Source organism: Mus musculus, chromosome 16 (genome assembly GCF_000001635.26).
Source record: "Mus musculus strain C57BL/6J chromosome 16, GRCm38.p6 C57BL/6J".
Classification (NCBI taxonomy): Eukaryota; Metazoa; Chordata; class Mammalia; order Rodentia; family Muridae; genus Mus; species Mus musculus.
Window position 1 is genome coordinate 85,390,391 of NC_000082.6, and position 18,310 is coordinate 85,408,700.

Below are 18,310 nucleotides of genomic sequence, written 5' to 3' on the forward strand. Positions count from 1 at the left end.
ATACCCATATATGTTTTGGGAGAGATATGTGTTCATAGAGTCTGAAAAAATGGCATTCCTCTAGTGCTGTGGTCCCCAATCTGTAGGTTGTGACCTCCTTGGGGGATCTAATAATACTTTCACAGGGGTGACCTATGACTATTGACTATTGGAAAACATATTTACGTATGATTCATTACAGTAACAGAATTACAGTTTTTTGGTAGCAATGAAATAATTTCATGGTTGGGGGTCACAACAACATAAAGGACTGTATTCAAGTGTCACAGCATTAGGAAGGTTGGGAACCACTGCTGTAGGGTCTGAGAACTGATTACCTATGGATACAGCATTTTAGGGCATCTTACCTTAGGGATAGGAGTTTAGAAAGCTCCATAAAGAAAGATTCCTTTTGGTTTCTCTATAGAATTTTGTAAAGCAGAGGTGGTCAAAGAGGGGAGCTGTGTATGTGATACTCTGCTCTTCTCTATCCCATCATTTCACATTACATCACATTCATGTCCATTTACAAGGCCAGCCATGGTAGCCGATGGGATTATTTTGGAATCATGCATCTGTGTGTGCTGGAGAACAAAGTCAGGCTTCCCTAAACAAAGCATGGCCAGAGAGCATGCAATTCAAAATATTTCTGTTGGCAACCCCTCCCCCGACTGCTCCTGTCTGTTGGCAACCCCTCCCCACACCGCTCCTCTTCGTTGACTTCATTTTTTTCTCTCTCTTTGAATGCATCTCATTTTCTGAGGACATGAAACAAGGACTGATATCTCCACAAGCCAGGCCTTCCAACAGAGAACAATTTCTTCCAGGTCCGAAATTTCTCTGGGAGGAATTTACTGGGCCATCCTGTATGAGATTCTAATCCCTGTAGGGAGGTTGTCTGGGAGGCTGAGGTCACAGGAAGACATCGTGGTTCTGGGACAGCACTCTCCTTTAGGTTCCTTTTCCCAACTCCAAAGCTTTCTTAATTTGGCCTCCAAAATTCCTGAATGTAAAAACAGTATTGTGTCTCAGACTTGTTCAGCATCCTCCTCCCTCCCTCCTTCCCCTCCCTCCTTCCCCTCCCTCCTTCTCTCTCTTCCTCCTTCCCTCCATCCCCCTCTTCCTTCCTTCTTTTTTCTTATTTTGAGAGAAGGTCTCTCTGTGTAGCTTTGGCTGTCCCGGATCTTACTATGTAGATTCACAGAGATCTGCCTGCCTCCAACTCTCCCAAGCACTGGTATTAAAGGCATGCACCACCGTGACTGCAGACCTGTGCGGAGGGCAGAGGAGCACATAGGCACATGCACTTAGGAATCATGAAGCCCATGTTTAAGGTTTATCTTCTCTACCCAATTTATATAAGCAAATTACTTACCTTATCAACGTCTCGTTTTCTAATCTATAAAATGGATATGATAATAGACTGTATGCCGATAGGCCATTATAATAATTAAACAAATTGATATTTTACAAGCTACTTGGAATGGGGCCTAGAATATGGGAATTGTTAGGCAAGTCTCTATCACTGAGCTGTACACCCAGCCCTTACCTGGGGGAATTTCTGTATTGATATTTGCTATTACTATTTTTAGATATTTCAAGTACACTATAATTGCAACTAAAAATTATATTCTTTCTACTTTAAACAGAGAAGACAATTAAATAATTTTATGGATCATTTCTCATCCTTTATTATTTTTTTATTCCTTCCTCTTAGCCCATAACTATTTATTTCCTTGACCAAATCTCTTGATCTCAATGACTTTACAATTCAAGTGAAATAAACTCATTATTCCCAGGTACCCAGTCAATATTATTGGTGTGTCATAATATAACCTATTAATTGAGCCATTTTCTTTAATAACTCCTTTCTTGTCTGTTAGTGATACAGTCGGTGCTGCTGGATTCAGTATTTTTCACCAACATTATCTCTCAAGACCTTCTTCTCGGGGTAGGCAGCCTAGGTGGGTAACAGATCTCCCAATGACCACCCTCACTTTCCCCTATTCTGTTTCCATAGAGTTTTCCAAATGTTTAGTACTCTTTTTTGTTGTTGTTGTTACCAGAGTGTAAGCTTTCATAAGAGCAAGGACAGTGCTTGACATGGAACAAGAATTTCAAAAAATAGAAAGAGACCACTCGTCTGTGAGTTTCTTACTGAAACAGGTTCCTGGATCAGAACCTTTTTGTGTTTCTTGAACTTGATGCACAGTCAAGCAAACAGCAGGTACTCGCAGTGAGTGTATTTGCTCAACAAGTGGTTGACTTACTAGGGACCAGTACAGACAAAGCACAAATCCCTGCAGTTCCTTTCATAGTAAGGGCGCCATGGGATGTTAACGGGATAAATCTCCCTAGAATTAGCAATGGATCATTGGTTAGGGTAGGGTGATAATCTGAAGATCACAGTGGAGGCAGGGATTTGATTGAGGAAGGAGTGGAGGAGCAGCGCTGCCCGGGACATGGTATGCAGGAAACGGAGGCATGAACTCCACACAGAGGAGGCGCCAGGCCAGCCATCCCTAGATTAGGCATTGAGGAATAGCGCAGTGAACAATGACTTAGTTTCTCCTCCATTTTCCCTCCATTTCCCCTCCATTTCCCCCCTCCATTCTTCCCCTCCATTCTTCTCCTCCATACTTCCTTCTCTTTTATTTCTTCTGCCTTACTTGTATCGAGTGCTTACAGTATTCCAGAAGCAACAGAGTAAGTGAAGTCACAGACAAGATCCCATGGAAAGGGGTTCGGGAAACCTCTCACTCTCTCTGTGTATGTGTGTGTTCGTGCATGCACCTGTATGTCACTTGCATGTAGGTACCCATGGAAGCCAGAGGAAGGTGTCAGACACCCCCAGATTGGTTAGTTTTAGGCAGTGGTGAGCTGCCTGGTGTGTGGGTGGTAGAAACAAAAGGACAATGTTCCACCTGGCCTACATGCAATTATATATGGAGGTGCTGAAATCATGGTAGTGAGGATGGAAGGAAAGTGATGTTAAAACAGATACAGGAAGAAGAATTTATAGGATGGCATATAACTAGGGATATGTGGGTCTCCCCAGTTTTGGGGGCCACTAACTCACAAGGTTGAGGGGATCAGAATCAGTGAACAGGGCTCAGAGAATCTGTGGGTAGGAAGGAAAGACAGACTACTGGGATCTGCTTCAGAGAGGCAGCTCGACTTTATTCCAGGGGTGAGAGGAATATATTGAAAGAGCAGCAGCTAGGGGGTTGCCTAATAAGTATTCAAAGTATGTTTCATTTGCATTAGGTAGCTCAGCCCTAACATCCCTGTAGAAATTCCTAATTATCATATGGGCAGCAGAGGGAAAGCATTTGCAGGGAACTGTGTTAAAGGTCACACTTGAGGCAAGCTAGGTCGCCGTGCTCAGGGACATCTTCCAAATAAGGTCAGGCAGAGAGCAGGAAGCCAGGCTGGAGGAAGGGAGTCGGTCCTTCATTTCTTACCAAGCTCAAAATGCTTTCTGAGCCTGGGGAACTGCAGGAGGCCTCCATTTAGCTTGCAGCTTATGGTGGACAGATATACACAAGCAAGAGGAAGAGGGTTTAGAATCTTCAGGAGGTATGGGATTGTAGTTGAGTCTGAGACCTTTCACAGTCGCGGAAAGCATATAGATAGACCTATATCTATATGGTATATATACCATAAGAGGGACAGAGTGTCCTGAGCTTACGTGCTTGCCACACATGGCCAGTTCCATGAATATAGGCTTGAAGCCCAGTAGAGAATTCTGAGTGTGTAGGCAAACATTACCAGGCACATGGATAACAGGGTGCAGAAATCGGCTGATTAGAATGGAGAGTTGAGGAGAGAACTTTCGATACTTAAGAGCGTGGTTAAGAATGGAGGAGAGGGAGGAGTGAAGTCAGGTCTGGGGGAAGCTGGAGTTGAGGAAGAGCATGCGCTGTCTGAGTAATAGAAAACACCACAGCCAGAGCTGGTGAGCGAAACAAACAAACAAACAAACAAACAACCTCAACATTGTTTGACTTATTGACAGAAATCTTCCTAGTTTTAAAGCTGAGCAAGGTTTTTGTTTTTTTTTTTTTACAGACTTCAGAGGCAGACTATTGACTTGCTTTAAATGGGTGTGTGAGGCAGGGAGAAGAGATGTCCTTATCTCTTTCCTTTTGGTCTCATTCAAGCCTGCGCTCAATCTGGACCTCTCTTTACTTTTCTTTCCTTTGTTCCCTTTTCTTTGTCCTTCTGTCTGCCAACCAAATCCCAGGAACTTGGAGAATACAAGTTCTGATCTTAATTCACAACTGGTAAATTTTTTTTCCCACTTTCGCTGAAGTTGATTTCTTCTTTCAGGAAGTAAATAATAACAGTCCTGACCACAAACCTTGCAGGAGCCGACTTAGGCTGGGTTATGATGCCCGCTGATGCAGTACCTGATCTAGAGTCATCCACCAGGTCAAACTGACTTTCTATTTCTGTAAACCTTCATCCTTTGCTTAGAACAGGCTGAAGGCATTATCCTGACTTCAGTTTCTCATGATTGAAAGACTAATCAGTATTGTGATGTCCTCAGTGTTCCCAGAGCAAGGCCAGGAAACAGGGACCTCCTTTCTTCTTAGAGTAGGGGTACAGGCAGTTGTGATCACAAGGAGGGACCAGGTGAGTAATCTCTTTATTATTACATTCAGAAGTACACACTTTGTAGTTCCAGAAGCATTTAATTGCAGCTGCTCGGGAAGGTGGTTTAGGAAGGGTAGGACAATAGAGGTAAGGTGGTCAGGTGGCTGATTCAGGCACAGTCATTTCTTTTGACCCCAGGGACCGAGGATGCAGGAAGATGCAAAATTGCAGGCTGTTCCTGAGCTTCGGAGACCAGATGTATGATCTGACTTTTCCTGAGGCTAAGTGAGACAGATTGCAACTCCTTCCCATCTCCCTGTCTGTGACTTCACCTAGGCAGTTAGCAAATGGCCCAGAACCAATGACACTTCTTCATTCTGCTGGAGGGAATCTTAAGCCTCCTGGAATCTGTGGTTATTTTGATCAGGAGACGTTGGGCCCGTTGATTGCCCTGGATGTGTAAAGACTCCACAGAACTTCTGATGGTATTTATAAATCTTCAAAAAGAATTAAATGTTGGCTTGGTAATCATAAATATAGGTTATCATAAATCAAATCTAAAAAAAATGTAATTGGGAAAGAGACATGTTGGGCGAAATGAGAATGGTTGAGAGGAAAAATAATGGATGGATATAATCCTAATTCACTATACAGTTGTATGAAAGAACACTCATTAAAAAGATAATTTTTTTAAAAAGTCACAACTACACTGAAGCATGCAGCCAGTCAGTAAATGAGCAGTATTTTGGAGATTGGTTCAATGTGATAAATGTGTGGATGGTTCCTTTCTTGCATGTTAGAATATTTGCGTGCCCTCCTGCTTTGTAAGAATCCCCGGGTGATGGAGCCACAGCCTTTCATGTATTTGAGCTGTTTTTGCTAATTCTTAAACATAACTGCTGAAATACGTATTTCATCATCTGTTTATAGATTGTTTTCCTACATGTCTTCCTTATATGAAGTTCACAGCAGTGTTGGGCAGAAGGTAATTATCACTACTAATTTAGAAACAGGAGAAAACAAGGTTCATGATATCATAGAAGGGGCAGTGACATCACAGGGCCAGTCAGAGGCAACAGTAGGGTCAAGCCAGTTGTCTCCTGGGGCTTTGCTCTGCCATGATTGTTTCTGCCCTGGTAATTACCTTACAGTCTGTAGTCAGTGACATTAGTAGGCTCCAGGGCAAAGAGGGTTTGGAGGTGATAAAGAGTGAGGCTCTTAATACTGACCTTGTTAAAGGTCAAGTGCAATGAATAACTTGACATTCTAGGACAATGTGTGCTTCAAGAAATTAAGGCCCTTTTGGCTCTGGTCAAACTTGGATGAAATGTATTCTTATGTCACATGGAACCTTATAATAAGAATGGCTTTAATTAAATCCTGAAAGGTTATCACTTTTATGCCTATTATTTTTTTAAAGCATAAAATTAAAATAATAAAAATATTTCTATGTAGATCAGGCTGGTCTTGGACTCACAGAGATCTTCCTGCCTCTACTAATGCAGTGCTGAGATTAAAGGCATGTGCTACCACAGGCTTACTTAGAAACACACACACACTTTCTTTCTCTGTCTCTGTCTCTGTCTGTCTCTTTCTCTCTCTACTTAGAAACACACATACACTCTCTTTCATATACATACATACATACATACATACATACCTAGTGTGTGTGTGTGTGTGTGTGTGTGTGTTTGTGTGTATGCTGTTTAAATGGACTTACACTACATGGATGATTAATTATGCTCCCTGCAGGAGCCATAGACTATTTAACAAAAGACCCATTACCAGGCATGGGAAACCTCCCTTTGAGTAACTGTTGGTCAGGAACTCCAAGAGAATCCTAAAAGAATATAGGCTACTGTCATTGCCCTTGGTTTCCTCCAGAACTTGAAGATAAACCCTCCTGCGAAAGACGATACCCACCTTGTATGCAGGACTTGCAGGATTTAAGCTGGAAGGACCTGGAAGTCTCCTCCCTGAGGATAGCGTTCATAGTGTCAGGGGTGCTACACAAGCTGCCAAGCAAAAGCAATTACAAATCCTCCCCAGCTGTAAAGCTAACCACAACAACTGGCCTGGCAAGATAGTCCCAGCGGCACAAGAATAGTGCTTGTATCTAACCAGCAGATATGTCATTGGGCTTTAGGTCTGTGTGGTAGGCAGGAAATTATGCCTGGTACAGTAAACCTAGGGTAGTACCCAGGGTCGGAGAGGTTATTTATCCTAGAGGAGAACCTACTACTGCTGTTTTCCTAAATTAAAATCGTTTCTAATTATATTCCAAATATCCATCCTTGTGCTCATGGATAAATAGTTCTCACCCTTCAACAATGAGGCTTCCTTTTGCAGTAGATAGAGGCTGTTGCAGAGATCCACAACTGGTCTAAATTCAGAGAAGATGTGATGGTGTACCCAGCTCCAGTTGTCAGATCTATACAGCAATCCCTAAACATAAGGCTCAGTGAGCATCATGGATGAAGAGGGAGGAGAAAGATTGTAAAATCCAGAGTAGATGGATGCCCAAGCAAGACCTCAGTAATGACAAGGCTCCACCCCTAAATGAAGAGCTATAGGCAAGGCTCCACCCCTAAATGAAGAGCTATAGGCAATCGATGCGTGCTGAGAGGGAATCCATTTTATCCAGGATGAGACTCCTTATAGGTTATCAACCCTAAACACTTGCACAAATAAAATACTAAATGAACTCAGCAGGCAGTATTTAAGTATGTGTATATGCATGCATCTCTCTCTCTGTCTCTTTCTCTCTCTCTCTCTCTCTCTCTTTCTCGCTCTCTCTCTCTGTGTAATAATTAAAGAAGAACAGGTCATGAATTCAAGAGGGTTTTGGTGGAACATAGGAGGAATTTCAGGGAATGAGATAAGGGTGGACATAATATATAATATTCATGTATGAAATTTTCAAAAATTAAATTGAAAATAAAGAAAAAATAATTTCAACAGGTTTTTGTGCGATTAAAGCATAATTTTAATCATTGAAAAATCTAATGGAAAAATAATCTTTCAATCAACTAATCTTTTAATATATGCTGACTAGCATAATGTGCGACTTAAGTAAATAACGTTACCTTTTCTTGACTTTTAAATTATGAATAAATGCACTGGGAATGTTGGGAGTTCATTCATGCAAAATTGCATGAACAAAGTCCCGTTCTCTTGCCAACTCACGAAATATAGTCTCAATAAACTTCCAGGAAACAAAAAACACAAAGTGATCGCAGACATCAAATGGAAGCTGCTGCCTTGACGCCCTCTGCAGACCTGGCTACGTGTCTAATGAAATGTCTGGAGTGATTCATGGACTACAACATGTATTGTAAAAGCGGACTCAAAGGGCAGAGCTATGTTTTCTGGACTTTACTGGTTCAAGCAGGAAATCTTGAATCACCTCAATAAATTTTCTAGCTAATGGTTCATTGAGGTTTGGAGGAGAATAAACTGACCAAGGTTCATTTACTCGAACTTGGGACTTCTTCATGCTTTCTTCACTGTGTAGGGATTTGGAAGGTGTTTGTCTATTTATTTAATTGATTGTTGTTGTTGCTGTATGTGTGGGTGTGTTCAGTGTTTTTTTTTTTAATTTTACATGATTAGAAAATAAATGTGTTATCCTATGCTGGTTACCTGCCATTAGGACTTGTTCTAAATGCTCTTGCTATAGCTGAAAGTAAACCAAACAAAGCAGTGAATGAATTAGTAGTTTTTACATGTGGGTACTGTGGATGGAAAAAAATGAAGAAAATATATACAAAGACTAGAAGAAGAAAACTCATTTCTGGTTAGTGAAAGAGAGGAGGTCTGAGAGGGTAACACCCGAGTAAAGTGGCTCCTTTCTCCAGCAGATGGAGACCATCATAGAAAACCAGATGTGTACACAAATATCAAAAGACTGTGGGAGCCCAGATCCAATGCATATGCTGTAAGCACAGCTCCTGCATCTATAGCCAGGAAACATGAGAGAAGAGGGAGCAGAAATAATGTAAGAGCCACAATGCTAAGAAGTCTACTGTGTGCCTATTAGAAGTGACTCTCTATATAAGACCAGAACAGTGACGATATCAATAGATATATTAACACAGATCGAGAAAATCTCATGGGGTCTGTGGTGGTTTGTATATGATTGGCCCAGTGAGTGGTACTATTAGGAGGTGTGGCCTTGCTGGAATAGGTATGTTACTGTGGACATGGACTTAAGACCCTCATCCTAGCTGCCTGGAAGTCAGTTTTCTAGCAGCCTTCAGATGAAGATGTATAACTCTCAGCTCCAGCTGTAACATGCCTGCCTAGATGTTGCCATGTTCCCATCTTGATGATACTGGACTGAACCTCTGAACCTGTAAGCCATCCCCAATTAAATGTTGTCCTTTATAAGATGTGTCTTGCTCATGGTGTCAGTTCACAGCTGCAAAACCCTAAGAGAGGCTCCTACTTCTGGAAAAAAAAAACTATAGGAGACTAAGGACTGCTGAGAGACAGAGAATTAGTCTCTTTGGGAATGAGTGCCCTAATTGGTTATCTAACACAGAGTGGACAAAGGCAGCCTGGTATGAGACACTGTGCTGAGTCTCCTTGTCAGGAGCTGTGAGCTCAATGAATGCAGTCCATGGGCAAATAGTACAAAAGTGCTACGCCACTCCTTGCTGCCTTCTGCTGGGTGCCCAGCCACCAAAGGCACCGGCAGAGGATGGTCAAGGATTCTACTTTTGCAATTTGTATTGTTTGTCTTTTCAGGACCCAGCAGAGTTTAGAAGGGTGAAAATATGTCTGGAGGGGTAACCAGAGGACGCCAGGCATGAGCTCACAAGTGACAGGAACAGCAAATATGTCACTGTGATCATGATGGAGATGCTGAAGGGAGAGTCTCAGCGGATCAGATCAGACAAGCAGCAGAATAGAATTTTCTGAGCACTGCCAGGAATTGTGAAGTCCATAGACCTTACCATGAGGTTAACAGAGATGTTCTTGAGAATTCTATGTGAGAAGATAGCATGAGCGGACATACCAATCTCTTGGGTTGCTGAGTTAAACACGGACCATGGTAGGGCAATGGTGGAACTCTGAGGTCAGCAAGGATGCTCCCTTATAATTTGAGCAATCAAGACAGAGATTTCAATAGACAAATACAGTGATGATTTTAAGAAATGGCATGTTTCTGAACAAATTTTATAAGTAGAAGGCTGGGAATGTAGCTCAGAGATAGAACGCTTGCTCAAACATGCTTGTTCCAACCCTTAGCATTACATTAAATAACAAACAAACAAACAAAAAAATAAACAGGGTTGGTAATGGTAAGATGGTTCAGTGGCTAAATGTCCCTGCCACCAAACCTGATGACTTGACTTTGATTCTCAGGACCCACTTAGAGGAACGGGAGAACTGACCCCTACAAGCCGTCATCTAGTCTCCACACATGCACTGTGACATCCAGTCATCCCACACGCCAAATCAGTAATGTTTAAAACAAGCAAACACCAGGAAAATAGCAGGATACTGTTGCTAAGGAAATGGGAAGGGGTTGAAAAGGAAAAGGAAGGGTTATATAGGAGATAAATGCAATGAAGGCACCTTAGAGATGGGAGGAAAGCAGGAAGGGGGAGCTGTGTTAGAGATGCCAAATTCATTAGCTCATTAATGAAAAAAAAATGAAAACAGCCATTCATTAAAGAGAATTTTGAGAAAATGTAGAGTTAGAGAAGAAAAATCAATGCAAATATTTGCATCAGGAATATAATATGTAGTCGATATATAACTGTTTTTTCTCTTATTTTTTTGTTTTGCTTCTTGATTAATAAAATTTGAATTGAGAAAAAGAGAAAATGCCATAGCAAAACTCAATATTCTGAATAATTAATACATACTGAATAACTTTCCTAATGTGAACCAAGGGAGCCAATTTAGTTTAGTGAACAATTGGAGGGAGATTACAGGAAAAGAAGAGGCCAGAGACTGGATATGATTCCCAGTTGGAAGGATGAAGGTGACATACTTGATTGACTGGGGAAATCTTGGGGGAGCAGTGTTGCTTCAGAACACCAACTCATCAGATTTGGACTCACTGACTGCCTCATAGGACCTGGAAGGTAAGAAATTGGTCTTCTGCATCTTTTATTTATGAGATACATTCCAGTGAATTCTTAGGACTCTGATGCCTCATCATCGTGGTCTGGCCTCTCTTGTATGAGAATCATGAAGATTTGAGGAGAGAAGAAATAGTGTGCTTTACTTTGAATATGAAAGGCTCTCCACGGGCTTGAGCGTTGAACACTTCGACCTCAGTTCGGTGGCACTGTTTAGTTAGTTATGCAGACATTAGCAGGTACAGCATAGCTTGATGAAATAGGTCCCTGGGATAGCTCATTGGGAGTAACTAGTTTTTGCCTCTTCCCTGTCTAAAATGAAGAGAAGAACTCCATCACTTGCTACAGCTACCACGGTGTTCTGTCTAAGTAGTTGGGGTCAATTATGAATTGACACCTCTGAAACCATGAGACATAATGATGATGATGATGACTTCTTCATTATTATTATTATTATTATTATTATTATTATTATTATTTCTTCTCCCTTTAGATAGTTCTTAGGCATTTTGGTCACAGCATGCAAAGATCATACAATATCATTTAATGATGAGTATAAAAGTAGGTGAAATGATTGCAACATAATTTTTGCAATCACTAAGGACCAGTTAGAAGTTGGAAGCCATAGATTTGCAAAGAGAACAAGCAGCATGCTTGCGCATCTGCTTCTAGGAATACTTAGTTCGATACATGGAAGTTTAGACAGATGAGATAAATCTGATGAGAGTCTGAGCCTTGCTAATGGCGTGCAGCTAAGCAGAAATGAACTAGGGATGCATCAGGGTTGCTTACCAGGAAGGGTTTATAATGATGGAAATAACATTTATGTCACAAAAAGGAGAGAAAGCAAGATAGTAGACGTGTGAGAGACTGTAAAGAGTGCATGGTTAAGGGTAAGATGTTATTAGTTAGCAGGAACAGAGACTAGAAGGTTAGAAATGGAAATTGGGACTTTGTATTTATTTGATACTACAGGGTATGGTTTACCACCACGGGAGAGTGTGGTTGAAGAAACATTGATCGGGATTATAAATGAAGAAGAGTCAGAGAGATAGCTCAGCAATGAATAGTTTTTAAGGACTTGGGTTTGGTTCACAATGACCATGTGGTAGTTCATATTTACCTGTAACTCTAGTCCCACATGATCTGCTACTGTCTGCTGGCCTCTGTAGGCAGAAGGCACACACATCGTGCATATACATAACTACAGGCAAACACCCATACATATGAAATAAAAATAAACAAATCTCTAGAGACTTATGTTCATTTGCTTTTATGTGTATGAGTGTCTTGCCTGCAGATCTGTATATGCACCCCATACATGCCTGCTGTCATGAAGGTCAGAAGAAGGGATTTGATACCTTGGAACCGTGGAATGGTCGTGAGCCACCATGTTGGTGCTGGAAACTGAACCTCAGCCTTCTGGAAAAAAATGATCTTAACTGTTGAGCCATTTCTCTAACCCCTAATTATTTTTTCAAAAATATTATAGATGAGAGACATCTCAAAATTGAGAAGCTTGTGATTCCGCCAAAGTCATTTAGATTGATATTTCAATTAATAAGAGTGGAAAGAGAAGTAGGTTTTGAAGATGGCAATCTTGATGCTAAGTTTTTTTGAGGAATACAAAGGATTACAACCTAAGGGTTTAGGAAACATTGAGGTAAAATACCCTGTAAGTGGGAACAAGAAGTGAGGAATGACCATCTGACCTCCTAGCAGGGTCTATCAGGGTCTGAAACTTGTAGGTACAAATCAGCTCCATTCTGAAAGGATGAGGGGCAATGTGTCCTCCTAGAGATCCCAGTCTCAGACTGACTTAGAAGGCTGATAACCTGAAGCAGAGGCTAAGGGCAGGGCTGTACAGGTTCAGCCAGGACTTTCATGTGTGGAGAGTTCTGGGAGCACAGTAAATGCCTGGTTACCCCAGAATTAGTAGAATGAGTCATGTTTGGTAAACCCTGTACCCTCAAGACGAGATGTGTTGTGAGACTGGCCTTGAGAGAGGGAGGGATCCTGGGACTCATGACACCAGCTCTGCTTCTGAGGCCAGGCAGGGAAAGCTTGCTCTGAAAGCAAATGTCTCTCTTTAGTCTTCTGGAGATGTGTACTCGGCTCAAGGGAAAGTATTGCCTGACCTGGAGTGCACAGCCCAAAGTACTTCAATTAGGGGAAATGATCTTTTAAATGTTAGCTGCCTGAGAGAAAACTCTTAAAACAATTTCATAGAGGAAGCACACAGCATTTAGCGAGGGCTCGTGTGCTCCAGGTTACAAAGCTGAACGAGGTAGAAATATAACGGAAGTCCCCATTATTTGCCTACCTCAAAACTGGTTATTATTTTTTTTATTTCTTTTTTGTTTTCTTAGCTTTTAGTGACCTTTGAATGAATATTTCTTTTCCTAATTATTCTGTAATAGTAATTGTGTTAGTTTTCTGCTGTGCTGTGAACAGGACTATTGGAATGTCTGGGCAGATCTTCCCTTAGTAGGTAACATCAGACACTTTTAGTGTCGCTTTAAAACTTGATTTCTGGGTTTGATGGCACAAGATTGAATGGAACTCGTGTTTATTGTGTGTTTCTGGTGTGTACAGGAATTGGTCGCATCCTTGTGTGATGAAGAACAACTCTAAGATGCTTGGTGGCTCAAAGGAAACTGAATTTTGCTTCGCATTTTCTCAGCATTTCACCCACCCTGCTGCAGACCATTTCTGGATAATATAAAAAGTGCATTCTGGGCTGAATTTTATTATGGCCATTATGAAAATTAAAATGTGTGATTTAAGGGAAGGCCTACATCCTGAAAAACTCTTACCTATGAATATATTACCAGGGTGACTTCCTCTCTCCAACTCTCTGCAGTAGAGTAAATGACATCGCTGTTCACCCGGCCACTTAGGTCCCGGACCAACTACGTCTAAGCACCTTGTCATCATCGCCTGGACTGCCACCAAGAGCCTTACAGCTTGTCTTCCGTGCTTGTTCTCCCGGAGTCTGATTTACATACAGAAAGCAAAGTGACCTTTTAGAAATGCCAATCACATTATATTCCTTCTTATCTCAAAAATATCCCAGACACTTTCCATTCCATTTATGATAAAATGTGAGGAAGGAGCTCTATGCTTCCATCCCTGCCCCAACATGCTCTGGCCATACTGTTCCTCTTCTTGTTCACTAAAAATACTAAACATTGAATTCCAACCTATACCTCTGTCTTTGCTTTGTCCTTGTCTACAGAAGTTTCCACCAGCATATAGACAGCTCTTGTCCTACCATTATTCAGATCTCTATGCACATGTCTCCTCAGAGAGGACATCCTAGGTCTTCTTATTTAAGTAACTACTCCCCACCCCTTACTACCATTACCTCTAGTTTGCTTTATCGCCCTTTCCCAGTTCATATTACTCTGTGTATTTGTTTAGTTTAGTTTTTTCCCCATAAAGAAAGCTTGCTGGGGTCAGGGGATTCATTTAATTTCTCTGTAGCATGAAGGGCAATTACAACAACCACAACATGTGAAAAAAATGTTAAATGAACTGAGGCCATCCCTGTTGGTAGAGTTCTCACACTGGTGAAATTGAAGATGGACTGAAGTTTGTTTCGTTGTTCTAGGAGTTATTATGGTCTAAGTACACATTTCTGATAAGTAAACAGAAAGAATGTAAGCCTTCTCAGAATTTTTATATCTCAAAATCTTATGGTGATGAATCAGATATGAAATAAATACTCTGCAAAACTTTATTTCATTACAAATTAAAAAATAAATATAAGTGTTTTTCATATATACTATATACACAAATGTCATATTACAGATGACTAGATCTTCTGACAGTTATTCATTTTGGGAGCAGGCTGAGACTATGGTTTTAATGTTAAACATATTAGTAAGTGTGGCAAATAAGATACATTTACTTTAATATAAGAAAGCTATGGCATTCTTTTCTAGGCATAAAGCCAAGAAGTTGTTTTTTTTTTAATAATTGAAAGCAAAATGAATATATTTTAATTAAATACATAAACTCTTACAAATATATTTAAAATCTGCTTTGAGAACCATTTAAGATTTAAAAAAATCTGTTTTCCAAGCTTCCTTACAACTGAATATGATAGTAATTTCTTACAAAACTGTATTAGTGCTGTAGCTCCAAATAGGACGAGTGTAATTTATTGAGTTTCAGCATAGGTCATTCTTCCCCCTTTTGCATTTTTTCCTATAAAGAAATAAAATTTGACATTATTGTCCCTCCCTTTCTTTGCTGACTAGGTTCAATATTTGTCTGCTTCTGAATTTTCTGACCTGCCTAGCAAGAGCCCAGTCTGGCTAGGTCAGATGTCAGGAAATGTGGTGTCTGCTTCCATTTCTATGTGGCCTTGAACAAAGCTCCTGACCTCTTTAAGTCTCTAGAAAGAAGCTTTCGCTCACTGGCCTTTAAAATGCCTTCACTTTATAAGGTCCTGGATTTACGATGTTCCCAGACACCCACTCCAAGATGTCCTCTCTGACATCAGACATGACTGAGAAGGCCAAAGTAGAATGCTTTAAAACACTGTACGGTCCTTGACGTCGACTGTCTTTCAGCTCTCATTGCTTTATGTCGCCTTAACTGAAGTGACAGTCTGCTGTTCTGAAAGAGTCTCAGTTCTTGTTGGGAACTCAAGTGGCTTAAGATATGAACATCATTCCAGAAGATTTGTCACATATGACATCAGATAGGAGAAATGATGTCTTTTGCTAAGTTTAACACCTAAGTCCTCACATAGCTAGAGAGAGTAAAGGCGCTATCTTTGTAGGGCACTACAGTTCTTGAAGGACAGCATAGTAAACTCCATTTCCCCCCATAATATTCATCAGGCAGATGTCTAACTTTGATAAGCATAACTTTAATGAATTTAATTTATATATAAAACAATGCACATAGTTTAAGTCTACTGTTCTATGAGTCTTGACAAATATATAATTGTGGGGATGTCTGTCTGTCTGTCTGTCTGTCTGTCTGTGTAGAAGTCAGAGATCAGTCTCAGGTGCCATTTTCTGAGGTGATATACTACTTTTTTGTTGTTGTGAGAGAAGGTATCTGACTAGTTGTGAGCTCATTGGATAGGCTAGAGTGTCCAGCCAGTGAGCCCTTGTAAAGAGAAGAGTTTCATGCTGCTGCAAGCCAAACAATGACCACAGCCAAGAAAAATCTTTCTTAGCACCTCAAGAGAGAACATGGCCCTGTCAACACCTTGACTTTGAACTTCCGTCTTCCAGAGCTATGACTGCCTCTCTCTTGGTCCCCCCATCTCCCCTCCTTTTCTCCTGAGTTGGTGGAGGATCCCCTGGTACCCCCCCCCGCCCCCATTCCTGGCACTTCAAGTCTCTTTGAGTTTAGGTGATGTCTCTCCCACTGAGGCCAGACAAGGCAGTCAAGCTATAAGAGCATATTGCACATACAGGCAACAGCTTTTGGGATAGCCCCACTTCCATTGTGATCAAACACTATGACCAAACACTGTTTGGGGATTCAAGTCATTGTTTCAGCTGACTGTTGCAGTCTAGCATGAGAGAAAGCCAAGACAGGAACTCAAAGGCAGAAACCTGGAGTCAGGGTCTGAAGCATGGACAGATGCTTTGTACTGGAGTGTCCCTGATGGATGGCTTGCTCAGACTGCATTTTTATAATCTTAGGACCCATTGCCTAACATTGGCAGCACTACAGTAATCGAGGCCACCCAAGATTAATCATGAATTAAATTAAATGCCCTTCAAACTTGCCTACAGCCTAATCTACTGGAGGCATATGCTCAGTGAAAATTAGCTCTTACCAGACATGTCTAAGTTTGTATCAAGTCGACCAAACAAACAAATAAAAAAAACAACACCACAGTGAGAATTTTGGTTTCTTTAAAAAACACAGAAATATTATAAAAATATGTTGTTATTATAATCCCAGGTGTGGGCTATGGGGCTGCTTCAGATTGTCCACAGCAGCTGACTATGATTTGTCTTGTGTTCTAGAAAGGTTGTAATTTTTGCCAGTTGTAAGATAGATTTTGGTTGTGTGACATTTGAAGTTCTAGGGACTTTCCCGAGGGTATATAAATGCTAAGATTGTTGTTCTTTTTTATTATTATTAAATTTTTACTGCTAGTGATTTATAAGAATACTTTAAAATAACTTTTAGTCTACATCTAAGCTTATCATTTGCTAAACATGGGAATAAAAGATGAGATGAATTTATTGATGTTTACATAAAGAACTAAGTTTTGGCTACTACAAATATAGAACATGTTCAATGTTTTTCTTTTTCTTTCTTTCTTTATTTATTTATTTATACTCCATATTTTATCCCCCAGCTCCTTTTAACCTCCGACTGTTCCACATCCTATACCTCCTCCCTACACCCCCTGTCTCCACGTGGATGTCACCACCCTCTTCCCTACCTGACCTCTAAACTCCCTGGGACCTCCAGTCTCTTGAGGATTAGGTGCATCATCTCTGAATGAACACAGACCCGGAATTCCTCTACTGTATGTGTGTTGGGGGCCTCATATCAGCTGGTGGATGCTGCCTGTTTGGTGGTCCAGTGTTTGAGAGATCTCGGAGGTCCAGATTACTTGTGACTGCTGGTCCTTCTACAGGGACCTCCTCCTCTTCAGCTTCTTTCAGCCTTCCCTAATTCAACAACAAGGGTCAGCTGCTTCTGCCCATTGGTTGGGTGCAAACATCTGCATCTGACTCTTTCAGCTGCTTGCTGGGTCTTCTGGAGTGTGGTCATGCTAGGTCCCTTTTTGTGAGCGCTCCATAGCCTCAGTAATAGTGTCAGGCCTTGTCCCCCCACCTTGAGCTGGATTCCACTTTGGGCCTGTTGTTGGACCTTCTTTTTCTCAGGCTCCTCTCCATTTCCATCCCCAAGGAACTCGAAGTCCCTAATCAGCAGGAAGTAGTTTAATGATAACATTGCTGCCTTTCCCTCTGTGCCTTTTTCTCTATCTTGTGTTAGGGGGTATAAAGGGTGGAAAAGGTAGAGGAGAATGGTGGAAGAAAACGAACTCACAAAGTAACAAAAGATCAACTACACAACACAATCACCCCCATGTCGTTTTGACACACTAATATCTGTTATTAAACCATAACGTTTATGTAAATCATGGCCTTTCCTTCATCCTCTAAATCTCATATTAACATCTTAATATCGTAATACAAACAGCATAACATTAAGTCCCACAATTGTACCCATGAAATTTGTATGAAGTATGCTTTGGAAAGACAGAATCATTTCCTTTGGGGTATGATGGTGCATGAATATCACTGTTCCATTGAAAACTGGTCAATTACATCCAATTACTACCATTGCTTCATGGGAAAGATCAACAAAATTTAAGCCAGTACTGTGGAGAAATAAGGAGTTTCTTTAAACAGCCATTTAAAAGGGTTATATTATTTAGCTCAAATGTCACAATGTTTATCAGCTTTTGTTATTTTGGAATTTGAGGTGTATTGTATTGCTCATTCTTAAGAAAAATCTGCCTTTAATCATCATTTGTAAATATTGTATTTAAGGAATTTACTTCATATTGTGTAAGGGGGAATCCAATAATGTTTGTATTCACAAGTGAGAATATTTTGCTTTTCTCTTTTACATTTAACATA